At 47.1% G+C, this 20,065-nt stretch overlaps 1 non-coding gene across 1 annotated transcript; it reads left to right on the forward strand.

Moving 5' to 3' along the window:
- Positions 1 to 18,717: 18,717 nt before the first annotated feature.
- On the forward strand, positions 18,718 to 18,789 carry trnam-cau. The gene has a single exon. It is a non-coding gene; the product is annotated as a tRNA-Met (tRNA).
- Positions 18,790 to 20,065: the final 1,276 nt, after the last annotated feature.

Raw genomic sequence — 20,065 nt, forward strand, 5'->3', positions numbered from 1 at the left:
ACCAACAGGTGCTAGCAGGAAGAGGGGAAGGCCAGAAAAGGAAGCCTTTTCCAGCAGGTACTCCAGCCCACACAGAAGACCGAAGGCATTGGGGAAGAGGAAGAATGTGCACCTTAGAGCAGTCTCAGCAGTTAATTGCACCCTTCACCAGCACAGTGACACACACCTTGGTTGGTACTAGATCTAGTTCAGGTAGGGTCTCACATTCAGGCAGTCGCCACACAGATACATGTCTGTGGCAGGAAGAGGCAGGGCAGCCAAGTTCAACGGCACTCAGAGGACTGCTGGGAAGAGATATCTGCGAGTCAGGTGACAAGCCTCCGGATTGAGATTCTGCGAGAGGTGAGGAACAGAGACCCTCAATGGGGTGGCATGTGACACAATGGAATCTGTCCGCTTGCCTTCTGATGAAATGGTTCCAACCTTTGTGCGCATGACGGTCTCCAGAGGGATGATGGCAAATGCCATGGGATCCTTGTCCAGCACAATGCCGATTTTCTTTGGAAGATGCACACGGGCCTGAGTTCAATCACTGCAGCCATGGGTCAGGTCTTGCTTTGGCTTTGTGATAGGTGGAAGGGTTTCTGTTATATCATTCCAGGTACCCTTTTTCCTCAAGAAGTCAGGTATGGGCCCTTGGGCACCCAAAGGGAGGATGAGTGGCTGTTGGACATGGTTGAGACCTTCATTCAGGACTCCCTACCCGCACTTCAACATGAATCTTCCCACCCTCCCGCTCTATACCTCCTGGTCCATTCCAGGACCCCTGCGGCATCTTTATTTTTCCCTTACAGCCCCAGCTCCCCCACCTCCTGTGGACTTCCACACCTGCCCCACCGCTTCATTCCTGTCCCTCCATCTAATCTTCTTCCCCCACCCTCTCTAGCATATTCTATTGCTGCCCAGGAGTACTTCATGGACCTAAATCGCAAAGGTCCTTGCCCTGGAAGCTCCTGCAGCACAAGATTGACGTGTTGATGCTCCACCCACCCACTGCAACACATGCTGTTCCTTCATCTTCCACTCTCCACAAGTGGCTCTAGGTCTCCTTCCAGGTGAGTCCGGACATGTCCACGCCACGTTGATCCCCGGACATGCTCTGGACTGGTGCACTATCCCGCTGGTGGGGTGGGTGATTGGCAGAGTGGTGATTCCGGTCGGGCCTTCATCTGCATCCCATTAACGGGATGCAAAACACCTTCATGCCGACCTCTGGCGGAATGGAGCACGTCCCTACTGTCATTTCATGTGAAAAGTCCCTAGTTGCCACATTCCAGCCTGTTCGGGGAGGCTGGTACGGGAATTGAACCGTGCTGCTGGCCTGCCTTGGTCTACTTTCAAAGCCAGCGATTTAGCCCTGTGCTAAATAGCCCCTTGACACAGTTCAAATAATTGTGGCATTTTTTGCTCTTCACTCTGCGCTGCAAAACATCACCAGTGAGGAAAGGGGGGGGGGGGGGGGGTCCAATGTTGCATTAACTCTTTTAAGTTTTTTTAAGAACATTCCCTTTACTATACTGTGAGAGGCTGACTTCTTTAAGTTCTGGGAAATGGTGTTCTCGTTCCTGTCTGACACCGCAGTAGGAATATGATTCTTCCAACATAACTAACCTTAAATGTGTTTACTGGGTAGCACGAAGGAAAGGAGATGATGTATTTTATCTGAATTTGTCTGCAATGTTTCAATAATTATGTAATTGCATATTCTTTGAAATTCACAATAGGGTCAACAAAAAATGTAAATGTCTAACTAGCTGCTTTGAAAGTAATTCCAGTCCTATTTCCTTTGCCAATTTTCTTGCCTACTCTCTTTAAGATGGTGACTCAATCGATAGTACAAGAGTAGCGGTTGACCTCCAGTGAATAAAAGTGGTGGTTCTTCATGTATTAAGCTCGGCAGGAAGTACTGGAATGCATCAGTTGAGCCTAATCCTGTCTTTTGCCCAGCATGTGCACTTTGCTACAAAGATCACTGAGCGGGAGGAGGCAACTTTGTCTGATATTTAGCTTTTTTTTAAATTCAAACTCCACTTTCATATTTTTAATCACTCTATAACCCCTTTTTCTTGTGTCTTTCATTATTCAATGGTTGCAAATTTCAACTCCGTGTCTCGGTAGTTTCAGTACTACACGCAAAGTTTTCACACTAAAATGGCGTCCAGTATATGCCACGTTCCATCTTGGTAAGGATTTTATGAGCGTGCGCTGGAAGAATGCAGAGTAGGTAGGCCATGATGTCAGTCAGCATCCCACTCCGATTTGATGCTAGTACTGCCCTTTTAGTCATCGCTGCTCTAGTTAACAACCTCTCTTCAACACATACAGTTCAACGTTCAGCAGCAGCAAGCACCAACCCCCCACATCGCCCCAAACAGTCCTATTTCAATGGATCAACAACTTTGTTGCTGACTGCTTCCAGCTGGAAGTGCTGGGCATTTTGAGGAGTTGGTTGCATTTGAAGACTGCATGCAGTGGTGCTATCCATGGAGAAGGTACTTCTCGGGATTGTCAGGGCTCTGCATCACTTAACTCCAGTCATGGGGCTATTGTAGGAGTTCCCCTTCTGCTGCAGCATGAGGGGGAGGTGATGCAGAGGCAGCACATTAGAAGGCAAGTTGCTTGCTGAGGGCGGAGACAATGGAGGCTCAGAGCAGGAGAGCGTATCCACCTCAAGATTTCCAGATGCACTTTTCTTATCTCCACTGAGTGTTCAGCGTTTGTGATTTACAAAGAAATCTACCACTTCTTGGAACCAGACCTATAGCCTGGAACAGGCTATATCTCTGACATCTCCCAATGCGCTGTCCATTACTGGATCCGTGAGGTGATAATGGCTCTTCATGGCAGGAGCGAAGACTTCATTGTGTTCTCTCTAAACAGAGAGAAGCGGGTAGAGCACGTGTGTGGGTTTTCCAGGAAAGCGAGTTGCCACAGAGTACAGGGTACCATCGGCTGCACACTAAGCTTTGGTTTGTTGTCGCTGAATCTAAATGGTGTGATGTACCGCAGCCACAAAGATTACCATTCATTGAATATGCTATTGCTGCATAATCATGCTCATGCTGGTTGAATATCTGCTATTCTGGCGCAATGCATTTATTCTCCACCAGTCCATTGTTCCATCGGTATTTCAACCACCACAGCAAACCAGTGTGTGTCTGCTAAACGTTGAAAGCTATCTGCTCCACACCTAGCTGATGACTCCCCTCCAACCACATCTGGCCGCCAGCACTGAGATAATGCTGCCACCAGGAATGTCATTAGGCTGTTGATTGAAGAGCTACAACAACAGTTCTGTCTCAACCATTCTAGAGAAGCCCTCCAATACTCGCCGGAGTGGGTGTTGGAATTCATGGGGATCCTCCACAACCTCATCATGAGGGCATAACCCTTTCCACCAGGGGTTTGTGAGGGTCTCAGGAGGAGGAAAAAATGAGGAGACAGCCAACAGCTACATCCAAGTCCTGGAGGGTTCTCTGATTAATTTCAGTTCCCATGAATGTAACCTCAAATCCTGTTGTTCAACAGGCTCACACGTTTCCATCTCTGTTACAGACCATTGCAGCATCCTCTTGGCCATAATCCCAAAATAATAACCATTCCGTGTTATATTACCTGACAAACCACCCAATATTGCATACAAAACTCAACAAATCACTCATATTCCCTTAGTCCCTGTCTTGTGCTGCTTTTGCCTGTGCTGGTGCTCCTAAACAGTCTTACAGTGACAGTGGTCTAGACTGGCTTTCTGAAAGGCAACAGTAAGAACACTGGCAGTGCTGGGCTGGAGCACGAATGTTGTCATCCTGAGAAAGGAGTGTTGGTGTTTGCATCACAGAGAAACTGCCAGTTCTCAAGTCAGCATCTCAGTAATCCGAATCATCTGCTGGCAGACAGATAGCTGGATGATTTGAGACCCTGAAAGTCCCTCTGAACACTGCTGTCCACAACCACAATGGCAACAGTGTGAGTCTGTGCGGGAACGAGCTGAGATCCCTTACCTCAGTCTGAACGTTGACTGCAGCAGTCTGACATTGTGTGTCTGTTACAGTGGAAGCTGGGACAACGATTATCAGACACTGCATTATGGCCACAAGTGTTCTTGTTGGACTGAATTTTCCCGGGTCGTAGGAGGCAATGGGGTTGGTGCAGTTCTAATAAAGGTCTACGGATCGGTTTTCCTGACTGTTTGCCTCTGGCTGGTTTTCTAGATGCCGGCTGGCTCCGATACTGACAACACACAATCGTGACAGAGTGCCAGTTAAGGTTGTTGAATAACCAATTGTCATCACACAACAAGTTTGTTGGTGTCATGCATGCCTCCTGCTGATGGGGTGGCAAATAAGAGGAGGCAGTTTTACAGCACGAGGTTGGAGTTCGGCAATGAGCTGAAGAAGTTTTATAATGATTGCTGGCAGAAAATGTCAAGGCTGCTTTCTTTCCATGTTACAGCCTTGCCCATTGAGTGAGGATTTCCTAGAGACACTATCTCCACCATCATTATGGGCTAAAGCAGCGGCAACGACTCCTTGATATTGATGGCACCTCTATTACTTCCTCACCATCCCAGCTGCTTGACCTTCAGCAGCATTGTAACTGTGACACAGTGAAAGCTATGAGTCACCCTTTTAGCGGTCTGACCTTCCACCTCAGGCACCCCCCCCCCCCCCCCCCCCCCATGGAAAGAACAGGCTCCAAGCTCGAGGAAAAGCCCAATATCAAAGTGGAGGCAGACTCCTCCATGCTCCTTGGCAATGATACCAAGCTCTCTGGTTGGCTGGCCATGCTTCAAGTTTTTCTGTTTGCCTGCCCATTAGGTTTTTATTCTGCGCTGTCCCATCAAGCCCTTACCTGAGACCACTGCCGCAGAACCTATCAGCTACCTTCCATCCCGTGGAACTGGCACCCAAATGATCCTTTTCCCCTGCCTGGCGCAGCTTACTCTTGTCTGGTGGCTCATCATATACGGTTCTCACCTTTACACTACCCACTAAAGCTACCCACACCGCATCTGAGCTGTCAAACAGAGTGATGATATTTCTTCTTCACCAGTCACTTCTTCTTCGGCCTTCCACACTGGCTGGCCAGGTGGCTGTTCTTGGGTACCTGAAAGCATAAAGGCAAAACCACAGGGTTAAAGTGATGGGAGGAAAAGTGAGTATGTATGCACCAGGTATAGACTGCACGCAATCACAGATTATGGGATCAGGATGAAGTGGGATATGAGAAGGTGCATTAGACAGCAACCGACTGGCATCCCTGATATGTTCAGCCAGGCCATTGGCCATGGCCCCATTTGTGGCTGCTCCAATGATTGCCACTTCTCCATGGAGGTAAATACATGCAGCATGTCTTCTTCCTGCTAGATGGACATTGCCCTTCTGGTTATGGGTCACCATTCCCTCTGACAGAGACGCAAGTGTGTCAGTGAGTGCGATGTAATACATCTGGGCAATGTACCTGCTGCAATTGAATAGGTGTCATGTGTGTGAGGTGTGGACGCGTTAGGGTGAGGTGAGGCTATGAATGTGAAGCATGAGCTGTGAGTTTATAGAGTGAAGGAGGTGTGGTGAATGGTGCTGTGAGCGAGGCTCGTGGTTTATTTGCAAGGAAATGGCATGGTGAAGTTACATGCACTGCCCTTGACCACTCATGTGAGATAGTTGAACTTGTGGCGTTGCATCCAGGTCCTCAGGGAAACACTGCAGACATTGACCACAATGGCAGCTTTCACTTGCCTTCCTTGTATCTACTTGGAAGGTCTCCAGAGAGAAAAGCTTTTCTCCTTCGTTGCACTTTCTGCACCTGGCCTCCAGCGCTGCCGTAGACAGCCTTGGGGTGTGTTGTCTTGCACCATTTTTCAAGGTTGGGTTTGCTCTTTCACTCTTCCCTCACCACTTCTTGCGACAGTTGCAGTGAGAATGCATTTCATCTTTCAGAGGTTTGTCTGACTTTCGATAGTGCAGGCTCGCTACAAGGGGTACAGCCACTCAACGGCATGTTCATCACTGGGCTGCACACCACAATCGTGGTCATTAGCAGGAGCAGGAAATACCTGGGATGACTGCACCTTTGGAATGAGCTCAGCACAATTCCACGTTGTCAATCCCATGCTAGATTTCAGGGACTATCCAATCCCCCCCCCCCCCCCCCCCCTAATTCTTTGTACTTCTCTCAATTCTCTGTCCAATAAGCCACTTCTTTCAAATTCAGTCTTTCCGCTACTACACCCCAATTGATTGAAAGTACTTGGTTTGGCTACTACCAGAACTAGAAATTGTCTGGGTAATACTTCTGGAAATAGTACAAATGGAAACAGCTGCAAAAAGAAAAGACAACCTTCACTTTTATTTTACTAACAAGAGGAAGTGGGAGTGACGTGAAAAATTGTTGTGGTTTTTTGAACTAAAAGTTGATTTGCTGAGACCAATGTACTCTTTCCCCTGACAGCGGAGAAAGTGTTGCTTTTGAACTCCAGATACATTTGCAACCTGAGAACGAATAGCCATTTTTTCGAGGTGTTTCACTGTACTATATCAGCCAGGCACTGTTTTGCTCCCTGCTCCAATAAGTCTTTTTTGTTACAATAATCAAATTTCCAGTATTTTGTGCAGTCTATCAACCCCTGGACCTAGGGCATCCAGTCGATTACAAGAATCCTGCTGCCCGGGCATCTTGTTGGGCTTGGTCCATGTCAAAGTTTATATAATTTTCCACCCAGGCAAACACAGCATCCATGACCTGTTAGGTGCACCTGTGGGCTGCAGCCTGAGAGATGCTGCATCAGTCCCTACTCAAACCCTGGAATGATCCTAAGGCATAAAAGTTCAGGGCTGCAGTGACCTTGACGGCAATGGAGAGTTGATGTCCTCCTCCTCCACGTGAGGACATGGCACAGGTGCCGCACCGTCTCCTTGTTTAGGCGGAGCTTCCTGCAGCATACGCTGTCCATCGTCTGCTCGAACGACTAGCGGCACTTGTACACCATGGGCCATCGTGGGCCTCCCCCATGGGTCCCACCCTGGCCTGATGGGTGACCTGGCCCACAGGGTGTGGGGCAGAGCCCGGCACATGGGCCACCATCTCAAGTCTCTGTTGGTGCTGTTGCCGCCACTTTCTCTGGCGCCTGGCTGCCCGGCCTGCCAGCAGCACCACTACGGCAAGTTCAGTATCTTTAAGGAATCGGGAGAGGGTGTGAGACTGACAAACAGTGATTTCCTCCACCCCGGGACCCTCCATTCCCACATTGACCTGGAACGCCCTGCCCTCGCACACCCAGCTGCAGCGGGGGGCCCCTCTCACCGGACCCCAGACTCTGCACCGGGAGCAGGTCCCCTTCCCGTTTCACTCACCCACCCACCGTCAGGGTACATGTGCCCAATGCAGAGGACCATCCTCTGGGTGTTCAGTTGTTGGCTTCTGCATTCGTGGTGTCGCTTCCTGCCGTGTTCAGGCAGAGTGACCGGGCATCACAGTCTGATTGGGATGCCGGGCAATAACTCCCACATGCTACATCGCCCGCCTTCCCATGGGAATTTTAAGGGGATGAGATTAGTGAATGTAAATAGGAAAAACTTACTGACAAATAAATAAATAGAACAGCACATTTAAAATGGTGATAAACAGAGCCCATGAGATATTTTGTTGATGAAGCACTACTTCAAGCAGCATTATACAGACAGCATTGATTCTCCATATCACACAGCACTGCAGGATGCTAACTATGGGTGTTTTTCAATTATGTCAATGAAGAAACCTGCATGAGCTGCAAAAGTAGTAATCTATGGTGCTCCTTGCCCCTCGGGAATCAACATAGTCTGAGCAACATGAAGCAGAAATATGTGAATAACTGAAATAAACAATAGTCAATTTCCAATTTCAAAAGGGAAGTCCATGTTTGACCAACCTTGTTGAATTCTTTGAAGAAGTAACAGAAAGGGTAGATAAAGGTAATGTGTTGGATGTAATAAATGTAAGTTCCCAAAAGGCCTTAAATAAGGTACCGCATAGTATATTTATGACTAAAGTAAGAACATGTGGAGTCAGGGTCAGGTAACAGAATGGATAACAAGATAGATAGGAAACAGTGAACGCAGAACTCAGTTAATCAGATTGGCAAAAGGTGGCACATGGTGGTCCTCAAAGATCAGTGCCGGGGACCAATGTTGTTCACCATTTACAATTGGAATCAAGAGGCTGGTTTAGCTCACTGGGCTAAATCGCTGGCTTTTAAAGCAGACCAAGCAGGCCAGCAGCACGGTTCGATTCCCGTACCAGCCTCCCCAAACAGGCGCCGGAATGTGGCGACTAGGGGCTTTTCACAGTAACTTCATTGAAGCCTACTCGTGACAATAAGTGATTTTCATTCAAGAGTACAATTCCAAAATTTTCAGATGACACCAAATTTGGGAGTATAGTTAATACAGAGGATAATGATAAAGTACAGGAAGGTATTAATAAACTTGAGAATGGGTATGTATTAGACAAGCAAACTTCAAAGAGATAAGAATGACGGATTAGTTTGGGATGGGAATAAGGCAGCACATAGTCATAAGAACATAAGAACTAGGAGCAGGAGTAGGCCATCTGGCCCCTCGAGCCTGCTCCGCCATTCAATGAGATCATAGCTGATCTTTTGTGGACTCAGCTCCACTTTCCGGCCTGAACACCATAACCCTTAATCCCTTTATTCTTCAAAAAACTATCTATCTTTATCTTAAAAACATTTAATGAAGGAGCCTCTACTGTTTCACTGGGCAAGGAATTCCATAGATTCACAACCCTTTGGGTGAAGAAGTTCCTCCTAAACTCAGTCCTAAATCTACTTGCCCTTATTTTGAGGCTATGCCCCTAGTTCTGCTTTCACCCACCAGTGGAAACAACCTGCCCGCATCTATCCTACCTATTAGAGAAATAGAGAAATACAGCACAGAACAGGCGCTTCGGCCCACGATGTTGTGCCGAACTTTTGTCCAAGGTTAATCATAGAATTTTGGACACTAAGGGCAATTTTTCATGGCCAATCCACCCAACCTGCACATCTTTGGACTGTGGGAGGAAACCGGAGTACCCGGAGGAAACCCACGCACACACAGGGAGGATGTGCAGACTCCACACAGACAGTGACCCAAGTCGAAATCAAACTTGGGACCCTGGAGCTGTGAAGCAATTGTGCTATCCACAATGCTACCGTGCTGCCCTTAAGAAGAAGTTAATCTACACTCCATTATTCTACCCTAATCCATGTACCTATCCAATAGCCGCTTGAAGGTCCCTAACGTTTCCGACTCAACTACTTCCACAGGCAGTGCATTCCATGCCCCCACTACTCTCTGGGTAAAGAACCTACCTCTGACATCCCCTCTATATCTTCCACCATTTATCTTAAATTTATGTCCCCTTGTAATGGTGTGTTCCACCCGGGGAAAAAGTCTCTGACTGTCTACTCTATCTATTCCCCTGATCATCTTATAAACCTCTATCAAGTCGCCCCTCATCCTTCTCCGTTCTAATGAGAAAAGGCCTAGCACCCTCAACCTTTCCTCGTATGACCTACTCTCCATTCCAGGCAACATCCTGGTAAATCTCCTTTGCACCTTTTCCAAGGCTTCCACATCCTTCCTAAAATGAGGCGACCAGAACTGCACACAGTACTCCAAATGTTGCCTGACCAAGGGTTTGTACAGCTGCATCTTCACCTCACGGCTCTTAAATTCAATCCCTCTGCTAATGATCGCTAGCACACCATAGGCCTTCTTCACAGCTCTATCCACTTGAGTGGCAACTTTCAAAGATCTATGAACATAGACCCCAAGATCTCTCTGCTCTTCCACATTGCCAAGAACCCTACCGTTAACCCTGTATTCCGCATTCATATTTGTCCTTCCAAAATGGACAACCTCACACTTGTCAGGGTTAAACTCCATCTGCCACTTCCCAGCCCAGCTCTGCATCCTATCTATGTCTCTTTGAAGCCGATAACAGCCCTCCTCACTATCCACAACTCCACCAATCTTCGTATCATCTGCAAATTTACTGACCCACCCTTCAACTCCTTCATCCAAGTCATTAATGAAAATCACAAACAGCAGAGGACCCAGAACTGATCCCTGCGGTACGCCACTGATAACTGGGCTCCAGGCTGAATATTTGCCATCCACCACCACTCTGTGTCTTCTATCGGTTAGCCAGTTTGTTATCCAACTGGCCAAATTTCCCACTATCCCATGCCTCCTTACTTTCTGTACAAGCCTACAATGGGGAACCTTATCAAATGCCTTACTAAAAATCCATGTACACTACATCCACTGCTTTACCTTCATCCACATGCTTCGTCACCTCCTCAAAGAAGTCAATAAGACTTGTAAGGCAAGACCTACTCCTCACAAATCCGTGCTGACTATCTCTAATCAAGCAGTGTCTTTCCAGATGCTCAGAAATCCTATCCCTCAGTACCCTTTCCATTACTTTGCCTACCACCGAAGTAAGACTAACTGGCCTGTAATTCCCAGGGTTATCCCTATTCCCTTTTTTGAACAGGGGCACGACATTCGCCACTCTCCAATCCTCTGGTACCACCCCTGTTGACAGTGAGGACGAAAAGATCATTGCCAACGGCTCTGCAATTTCATTTCTTGCTTCCCATAGAATCCTGTCAGGCCCGGGGGACTTGTCTGTCCTCAAGTTTTTCAAAACGCGCAACACATCTTCCTTCCTGACAAGTATCTCCTCGAGCTTATCAGTCTGTTTCACACTGTCCTCTCCAACAATATGGCCCCTCTCGTTTGTAAATACTGAAGAAAATTACTTGTTCAAGTCCTCTCCTATCTCTTCAGACTCAATACACAACCTCCCACTACTGTCCTTGATCGGACCTACCCTCGCTCTAGTCACTCTCATATTTCTCACATATGTGTAAAAGGCCTTGGGGTTTTCCTTGATCCTACCTGCCAAAGATGTTTCATGCCCTCTCTTAGCTCTCCTAATCCCTTTCTTCAGTTCCCTCCTGGCTATCTGGTATCCCTCCAGCACCCTGTCTGAACCTTGTTTCTTCAGCCTTACATGAGTCTCCTTCTTCCTCTTAACAAGACATTCAACCTCTCTTGTCAACCATGGTTCCCTCACTCGACCATCTCTTCCCTGCCTGACAGGGACATACATATCAAAGACACGCAGTACCTGTTCCTTGAACAAGTTCCACATTTCACTTGTGTCCTTCCCTGACAGCCTATGTTCCCAACTTCTGCACTTCAATTCTTGTCTGACAGCATTGTATTTACCCTTCCCCCAATTGTAAACCTTGCCCTGTTGCACGCACCTATCCCTCTCCATAACTAAAGTGAAAGTCACAAATTCCCTTCATAATTTTATATGTTTCTATAAGATCCCCCCCCCCCCCCCCTCATCTTTCTAAATTCCAACGAGTACAGTCCCAGTCTACTCAACCTCTCCTCATAATCCAACCCTTTCAGCTCTGGGATTAACCTAGTAAATCTCCTCTGCACACCCTTCAGTGCCAGTACGTCCTTTCTCAAGTAAGGAGACCAAAACTGAACACAATACTCCAGGTGTGGCCTCACTAACACCTTATACAATTGCAGCCTAACCTCCCTAGTCTTAAAACTCCATCTCTCCAGCAATGAAGGACAAAATTCCATTTGCCTTCTTAATCACCTGTTGCACCTGTAAACCAACTTTCTGTGACTCGTGCACGAGCACACACAGGTCTCTCTGCACAGCAGCATGCTTTAATATTTTATTGTTTAAATAATAATCCTGTTTGCTGTTATTCCTACCAAAATGGATAACCTCACATTTGTCAACATTGTATTCCATCTGCCAGACCCTAGCCCATTCACTTAACCTATCAAAATCCCTCTGCAGACTTCCAGTATCCTCTGCACTTTTCGCTTGGAAAATAAATACCCAAATAGGTCAGATAAACAGATGGATTGGAGTATAGGGACAAAAATTGGTGAAAATAGTGATAAGGGCATTAAAAAAACCAAAGAGTAATAGAACTGGAAATCAGAGTGGAATTTCATTGGTATGGTGTATGAAGCTTTGGTTAGATCACACTTCCAATTTTAACTTTAAGCAGATGGATTTTAATTAATTAAAATCACACCTCTTGGAGCCTAGGCACCGTTCAGGATAGAATCATAGAATCATAGAACTTACAGTGCAGAAGGAGGCCATTCAACCCATCGAGTCTGCACCGGCCCTTGGAAAGAAAACCCTACTCAAGCCCACGCCTCCACCCTATCCCAGTAACCCCCACTTAACCTTTTTGGACACTAAGGGCAATTTATCATGGCCAATCCACCTAACCTGCACATCTTTGGACTGTGGGAGGAAACCGGAGCACCCGGAGGAAACCCACGCAGACACGGGGAGAATGTGCAGACTTCGCACAGAGAGTGACCCAAGCCGGAATCGAACCTGGGACCCTGGAGCTGTGAAGCAACTGTGCTAACCAGGATGTCGAAGCATGAGAGAAGATGCAAAAAAGATTGATTCACATGAGACCAAAACTAGGAGGTTATACCTTACAGGAAGGGTTGAACTGGCTGGGTTTTTTTCTTGTGAAAATAGAAGATGGAGGAGTGACCTGATAGAGGTGTTTATGATTATCAGATAGTTTTTTTTTAATTTATTTTATTCCAAACTTATATAAAAGGTTACAAAACATAAACAATTCGGGGAGCAAACTCCCCAACAAACAACTATACAGTATGTGTCAATGTTTCCCTTTTTGAGTGGCATGGAGAAGATACATTAACTTGTGGAAGAAACCAGTACAAGGGGCCATTAACAGAAAATAAATCCAATAGGGAATTCAGGTTATAAAATAAAAGCAAATTACTGAGAAACCTGGGAAAGTGAAACAAAAGCAGAGAATGCTGTCAGCATCTGTGAAGAGAGTTAATGTTTCGAGTTGAATATGACTTCAAGACTTTCAGATGAAGGAATTCAAAGATACAAAATTATTACATGACTCAACAGGGTAGATTTGGGACTAAGGTTTTTTTTAAATTTGGAGTACCCAATTAATTTTTTCCAATTAAGGGGCAATTTAGCGTGGCTGATCCACCGACCCTGCACATCTTTGGGGTTTGTGGGCGAAACCCACGCAATCACGGGGAGAATAGGCAAACGCCACATGGACGGTGACCCAGAACCGGGATCAAACCTGGAACCTCAATGCCCTGAGGCAGCAGTGCTACCACTGCGCCACCGTGCTGCCGGTGGGACTAAGATAAGAGGAATTTCTTCAGTCAGGATGGGAAATCTTTGGAATTCTCTAACTCAGACTTTTGAGGTTCCGTCATTGAGTTATGTTCTAGGCAGTAGTAACATATCAAGGGACATGGGATTGTACAGAGAAATGACATTGAGGTAGTAGATCGCCATGATTCATTGAATGGTGGAGCAAGCTCAACAGTCGAATGACCTGCTCCTGCTCCTAATTTCTGTGTTCCTATGAAATGTCTTTACTTTGAGAGTAGCTAGAATGTGGAACTCATTACCACAGAAGTAGTTGAGGTAACCAGCATAGATGGCATTTATGGGGACACTGGATAAACGCGGGAGGGAGAAAGGAACAGAAGGGTATGTTTGATGAGGGTTTAGTAAAAAATGATGGGAGGGAACTCTTGTGGAGCATGAACCTGTTTGGCTGAATGGCCTGTTTCTGTGTTCCAAGAACTGTGTAACTGTATAAAACAGGGAGTCACAGGAGAGGTGCATTGTGCAGGGACCTGGATGCAAGCAGTAAAGAATCCTCTAGATCTTCCCAAGTCCAGCATAATATAGAATTGCACAAAGCTCTCAACTGCTAGCAGTTTCTCACTGGGAAAGAGATTAAATTGCCTGCTTGAACTATGTATTGGTCCCTTTGCGTCATGCGTCCTCATATATCTGTGATTTTAGATAATGTTGCTCATTTTGCCAGTGGCAGTTTGAAATTATTCTAATGCAGGCAAAAGTTAAGAACAAGTGAGATCTTGCTGCACCTGTCAAGGAATTTGACTAACGATCTAGTTAGAACTTGCGTCATAAATAAATGTAAATGTTGCCACGTAAGTAAATCTCAAATCAACACATAAATTCAGGAACCACTCAGCAGACTCTACATAACCAAATAATTCATGAGCGATATGAGTAACCTCAACCACACCCACCTTTCACCAACAGCCTCATGCTCTTTATCTTTCCTCTATCACAGACCATCATATTGTCCTCATTCCGACAGTGATAAATAGCACCAGTAAATTTACTTTCAAATCCAATTTTAGAAATTCAATCTTTGCATTATTAATTGAATTAACATCCCTTGTGTATTCCTTAATGCCTGTCTTCCTTGTGTCTTTGCCTTGCCTCATTCTCCTGACAGGTACTTCCCCAGTCCCTGTAGACTGGATGGTGGAAGATTGTTGAACTTCAATTGAGGAGACTGCACATGACAATGGATGGAAAGCGCAGGCCGCTCTGTACCTGTATGCTTGCAGGGCGTGATCCAGATAATCATACTTAAATGGTGGAAAGAAAGAGGGTACAAGACCCATTCGGTCTAAAATGCCCATTCGGCACACTTAACTATGCGCAGCCTATTGAGATCACATTCTCCCGGCAGACACCGGCTGCACCGGCGATGTCTCACTCCCCTGCGGATTAGTACTAGTGTCCACAAACTGAGGTTAGATGTGACGGCCACGCAGGGGAGTCTGGAGGCCATTGGAGTCCCTTGGGTAGTCGGGGACAGGCAGTGACCGAAGAGTGCCAACCTCTTATCCAGTGCCAACCTGGGAACCCTGGCAGTGACAATGTGGCAATGCAGGGTGCCATATTGGCACTGCCAGGGGAACTGCCAAGGGGCAGGCCATGCCCATGTAAAGGGGAGACATGGCGGGGGTATGAAGGATTTGGGGTGAAGCGGGCTGAAGAAGGGGGGCTCTCATTGCGAGGTATGCTCACTTGGGGAAGGAAGGCGGTGATGCACAGATGCCCACGAGGATGGGTGGATGTGGGGTCGGGTCACCCTCATACCTGGGTGGCTGGGGCTTGGTGCCTTGGACTTTTAGTGATGAGGGCGAGGTTGTTCCTCCGGGGCTGTGGTGTGGGGGTGTTTCCCATGTCTGAGGTGCGTCACGATGTCTGTGAAGGGGGGGAATCCTCAATTTCAACCTCAACTTCAACCTCAAACTGAACCGCAACCTGAACCTCAACTTCAACCTCAATCTCAACCTCAACCTCATTTTGAGATCCGGGCACCCTTTAAGAGCGTTACCCTGATCTCGGAGGAGCTGGTCTTGCCGGCGGCTTTAGTTCTCCGCTGCAGAAAAAAATTCAAAGTGTGGGATGTACCGGTGAGAAACTCCCCAAGCTCCCAAAAAATGACTAAGAGTCCAATTTAACTGAAAAAAAAGAGTCCGTTCTGGGTGGGAAACATCAGGAATGATTCCGCTACCTGACAGCACATTTTTTTCTGGCCACGACACGGAGCAACCTGCCAAGGTCGCACTTAAGCCGCATATCCTGCACTGAGGAGCTCCTAAGTGTAGGAAAGATGGGACGCCATTTTAAAATGGTGCCCCGATCTCTCCCCCCCGCACCACACCATGTCTCAACTCACCTGTTGTGAGTCCTTGAGCTCCCCTACATCCCGCCACATACTGGCAGGGCACCTGGGTGGCACTGCCAGGGTGCTAGGCCGGCCTTTGATCGCCTGGGAGACACCCCCCCCCCCCCCCCCACCCGCCAAGTGCCGTTCCACATGTCCCTGTTTGTAGGGACCAGTGCTAAACGACACCCAGCTGGAGTCTCCTCAGTGAGGCCAATACAATAGATGTCGGTTGGCCATTCGATCCGAGGGCAGCATCAGTTAGGTGAGTTTGTAACTCACAAGGAATCTACACTGGCTCCCTCCCCTGGACACAGGTGAGTGAAGGCAAGGTGGAAGGTGTATGAAAGGTGTTCTGGAGAGGGGTCAGTGGCCTAGGCAAGGGGGTAGCTTTCAGCATGTCATTCACCCACCCCCCCCTTCCAGATGGTGGGTACCTCGATCATATACTGAATGCCTAACAATGTCGCATCCCCACTGGTAGGCCACTGGCAAACCTTTGGAGGCATGAGAAACGTGACATCCCATTTAACCCCTGAGCCACCGCTAAATTTAGGTGGGCTCAGAGATTAGTGTCAATTGTTTTTTTTTGTTTTGTTTTTTTAAAATAAATTTAGAGTACCAAATTATTTTATTTTCCCAATAGGGGCAATTCAGTGTGGCCAATCCACCTGACCTGCATATCTTTGGGTTGTGGGGGCGAAACCCACGCGATTGTGAGGAGAATGTGCAAACTCCTCACGGACTGTGACCCAGGGCCAGGATTCGAACCCAAGTCCTCAGCGCGTAGGCAGCAGAGCTTACCACTGTGCCACATGCGACCCTTCATTGTTTGTTATGACCTAATTATAAACCAACCACGAACAAGCAAATGTCTCATATTGACCCCTTCCTGCCACCTCCAATTTAATTGGGGACGGTTTTCCCAGCGCTGGCAGGCTGACACGCGACCTCTCCCGTGATTAATTAGATGTGGCCACCATGTATCCGCACAGCAGGTTGGATTAAATTCCACTCTAAGGTACATGTATAGACCACAGTCTGAACTAGTCATTATTTCTTCATGAAGAAGTTGTTATTTTCAGAATTTCTTGTCAAATGATGATACCTTTGTTAAACACAGACTAATGTCAAGGGAAAACATTTTTGTAATGAGTAAATTACTCTAGCAATATTGGTCAGGTGTGTATTAGTTGTGATTGCACGAAAAACAAATATGCAATCCAACCTGCTAAGCCGTCAGGTATGTCAGGTGATGTCGATTTAGTCACAGTATTGTGGGAAATTATGTACCATTGTACATTTTAATATACAAGTTATGTGAGAGGACCATGATCTTCCACTATATATATTTTTAATAAATAGATATAGATATCCTCATGGCTATGTCTAAGATTTTAAAAACTGGACAAAGACCTTTTACAATGTCTAAAACTATGTCTACCTGTGACCCTCGAACAAAAGGAGCTATCTAGCAGTGTTTCAGAAACTGGCACCTTATCTCTGAAGGGACCCTCCCATCCCTCCAAATGGGCTGCAGAGACCAAATTCACAGAGAACTACACAGAGGCCATGTACATTTCATAACCTATTTCTACTGGAACATCTGTACCATTGCTTACAAGACTGATTAATCTCTGGATGCCTAAATCATTATGTTAAGTTACCACCACCAGAAGATTGTGCCGCATTTATTTTCAGCCCACTGACCTTATGAAGGAATACCTCATTGGACTTGGACTCTGGGCCCATGCAAAACAATGGCTGGGATTTTGTGCCCAGGTTCACGGTAGGCGCAAATGGCGATGTGGGCGCAAAATCCCACGAGAGGCCAAGAGCGAATTATCGCTGGCAAGATCTCCATCATCCCCACCACTGATGTGATGGGATTCTCACCCAAGAAGATCAGGAACCTCATTTAAACACATTAATATCTCATTGGCAGGCTTACCTGCTGTATTTTTCACCCACATTTGGATTTCTCCCTTCGCCAACATGACGTCATGTTGGTGATGTTTATGACAGGTCTGGGGCAATGTGAGCCAAGTGAAGAGACCTTGCTGGGGTTCACAGGTAAGTCCAGCCTCCAGCGTGGAGAGGGACATGCTTGGGCCGTTCCGGGATGTGTGGGGGGCATTTCCTCTGGAGAACTCATGGTGGGGGGGGGGGGGGGGGGTATTCTCTGTGAAAGGGTTGTGGCCAGCTCGCTACCACCTTCATTTTTATTTTGAGTGCTGGATATGAGAATGCCCTTTTTAAATGCTGCTCCAATCTCTAGAAAGCCAATGTTGCCGGCATTTTCAGGCGCCGCCCCACCAGCGTGATGGTGTGGGAAACGCCTCCAGGATTTTTGCTGAACAATATGGTGAGAAAAGCAATATTTACTTTCTCTGGTCTCTTTTCTCTATCCCTCTTTTACTGTATGAGTGCAAAGGAGGCAGCATTGCTACTGTTCCTGTGTTTGAATGTGTGTAAATAACCTTTGAGTTCATCTATCAAGTTTACAGTGGGGTTATTAATAAAAAAATGGATCACCAAAAAACTGAGGGATTGGGAACTACATTACCACTTTTAGAGTGGGAAACAAATCAAAAACACCTTTCTGTTGCAGTGGTTAGCTCCGCTGCCTCACAACGCCGAGGACCCGGGTTCGATCCGGCCCTGGGCCACTGTCCCTGTGGAGTTTGCACATTCTCCTCGTGCCTGCGTGGGACTCACCCCCACAACCCAAAAAGATATGCAGGGTAGGTGGATTGGCCACACTAAATTGCCCCTTAATTGGAAAAAAATTATTGGGTACTCTAAATTTATTTTTTAAAATCCTTTCTGTTTACAGGACAAAGTAGCCTCTTGATTGCTGCCCTTTCCACAAACATTTAATCATGCCACCACTGACACACTGCAGCAGCCGTGTGTACCATCTACAAGATGCACTGTAGGAACTCACCAAGGCTCCTTCGGCAGCTCCTTCCAAATCCACAGACACTATATCTGGAAGGACAAGAGTAGCAGGTATCTGGGAACACCACCACCTGGAGGTTCCCCTTAAAGCATTCACATGACTTGGAAATATATCTTCGTTCCTGCACCTAAGGAGCAGAGTGGCGCAGCGGAAGCGTGCTGGGCCCATAACCCAGAGGTCGATGGATCAAAACCATCCTCTGCTATTTATATTCTAGGGGCTGGTTTAGCTCACCAGGCTAAATCGCTGGCTTTTAAAGCAGGCCAGCAGCACGGTTCGATTCCCGTACCAGCCTCCCCGGAGAGGTGCCGGAATGTGGCCACTAGGGGCTTTTCACAGTAACTTCATTGAACCCTACTCGACAATAAGCGATTTTCATTTCATTTAATTTCACTGGGTCAAAATCCTGGAATTCCCTCCCTACCAGCACTGTGAATGTACCTACACCTCAGAGACTGCAGTGAGTCAAGAAGGCAGCTCACTCTCGTTCATATGGGGAGGGAAGGTGGCCAGAGTGAGAAAGGTGCTACTACATAGGGCAGGGTGTTTGGGTCTTCCGAACCTGATGTATTATTACTGGGCGGCGAATGTGGAGAAGGTGCGGAGCTGGGTCAGAGGGGTTGATTCCCAGTGGGTCAGAATGGAGGAGAGTTTGTGCAGGGGGTCGGGATTGAAGGTGTTCACAACAGCGCCGCTCCCGATGGCCCTGGGGAAATACTCAGGGAGTCCGGTAATAATAGCTTCATTCAGAATTTGGAGGCAGTTTCGGCAACATTTCGGGTTGGGGGCAGGGTCAAGGGAAATGCCGATTCGGGGGAACCACAGATTTGAGCCAGGGAAGTGGGATGGAAATTTTCGGAAATGGGAGGAGAAGGAGATTAATACACTAAAAGATTTGTTTCTTGGGGATCGTTTTGCGAAGTATGGGCTGGAGCAGGGGGAAATGTTTAGATACATGCAGGTTCGAGGCTTTGCCAGAAAAGAGATACAGAACTTCCCAGTGGAGCCGGCCTCCACATTGCTGGAGGAAGTGCTGACGACAGGGGGACTGGAGAATGGGGTAGTGACGGCGGTTTACGGGGATATTTTGGAAGAGGAGAAGGCACCACTGGAAGGGATCAAGGCAAAGTGGGAGGAAGAGTTGGGAGAGAGTATGGAGGAGGGCTTCTGGTGTGAGGTGCTCTGGAGAGTAAATGCCTCCACCTCGTGCACAAGGTTGTGACCACCTTCTGAAGGACAACTAGGGATGGGTACTAAATGTCGGCCTAGCCAGCGACACCACATCCCTTAAATTAATTTTTAAAAAGGGCAGTGGGAGGTGAAATGAGTGCTGTTTAAATTACCCCCCCCCCCCCCCCCCACTCAACCCACCTGTCCATAACAATTTTAAAAAGTGGTATTGAACAAAGAGACAGAACAAAGGAAAGTACAACACAGCAACAGACCTTTGGCCCGCCAAGTCAGTGCTGATCATGATGTGA

Source organism: Scyliorhinus canicula, chromosome 3 (genome assembly GCF_902713615.1).
Source record: "Scyliorhinus canicula chromosome 3, sScyCan1.1, whole genome shotgun sequence".
NCBI classification, from domain to species: Eukaryota; Metazoa; Chordata; class Chondrichthyes; order Carcharhiniformes; family Scyliorhinidae; genus Scyliorhinus; species Scyliorhinus canicula.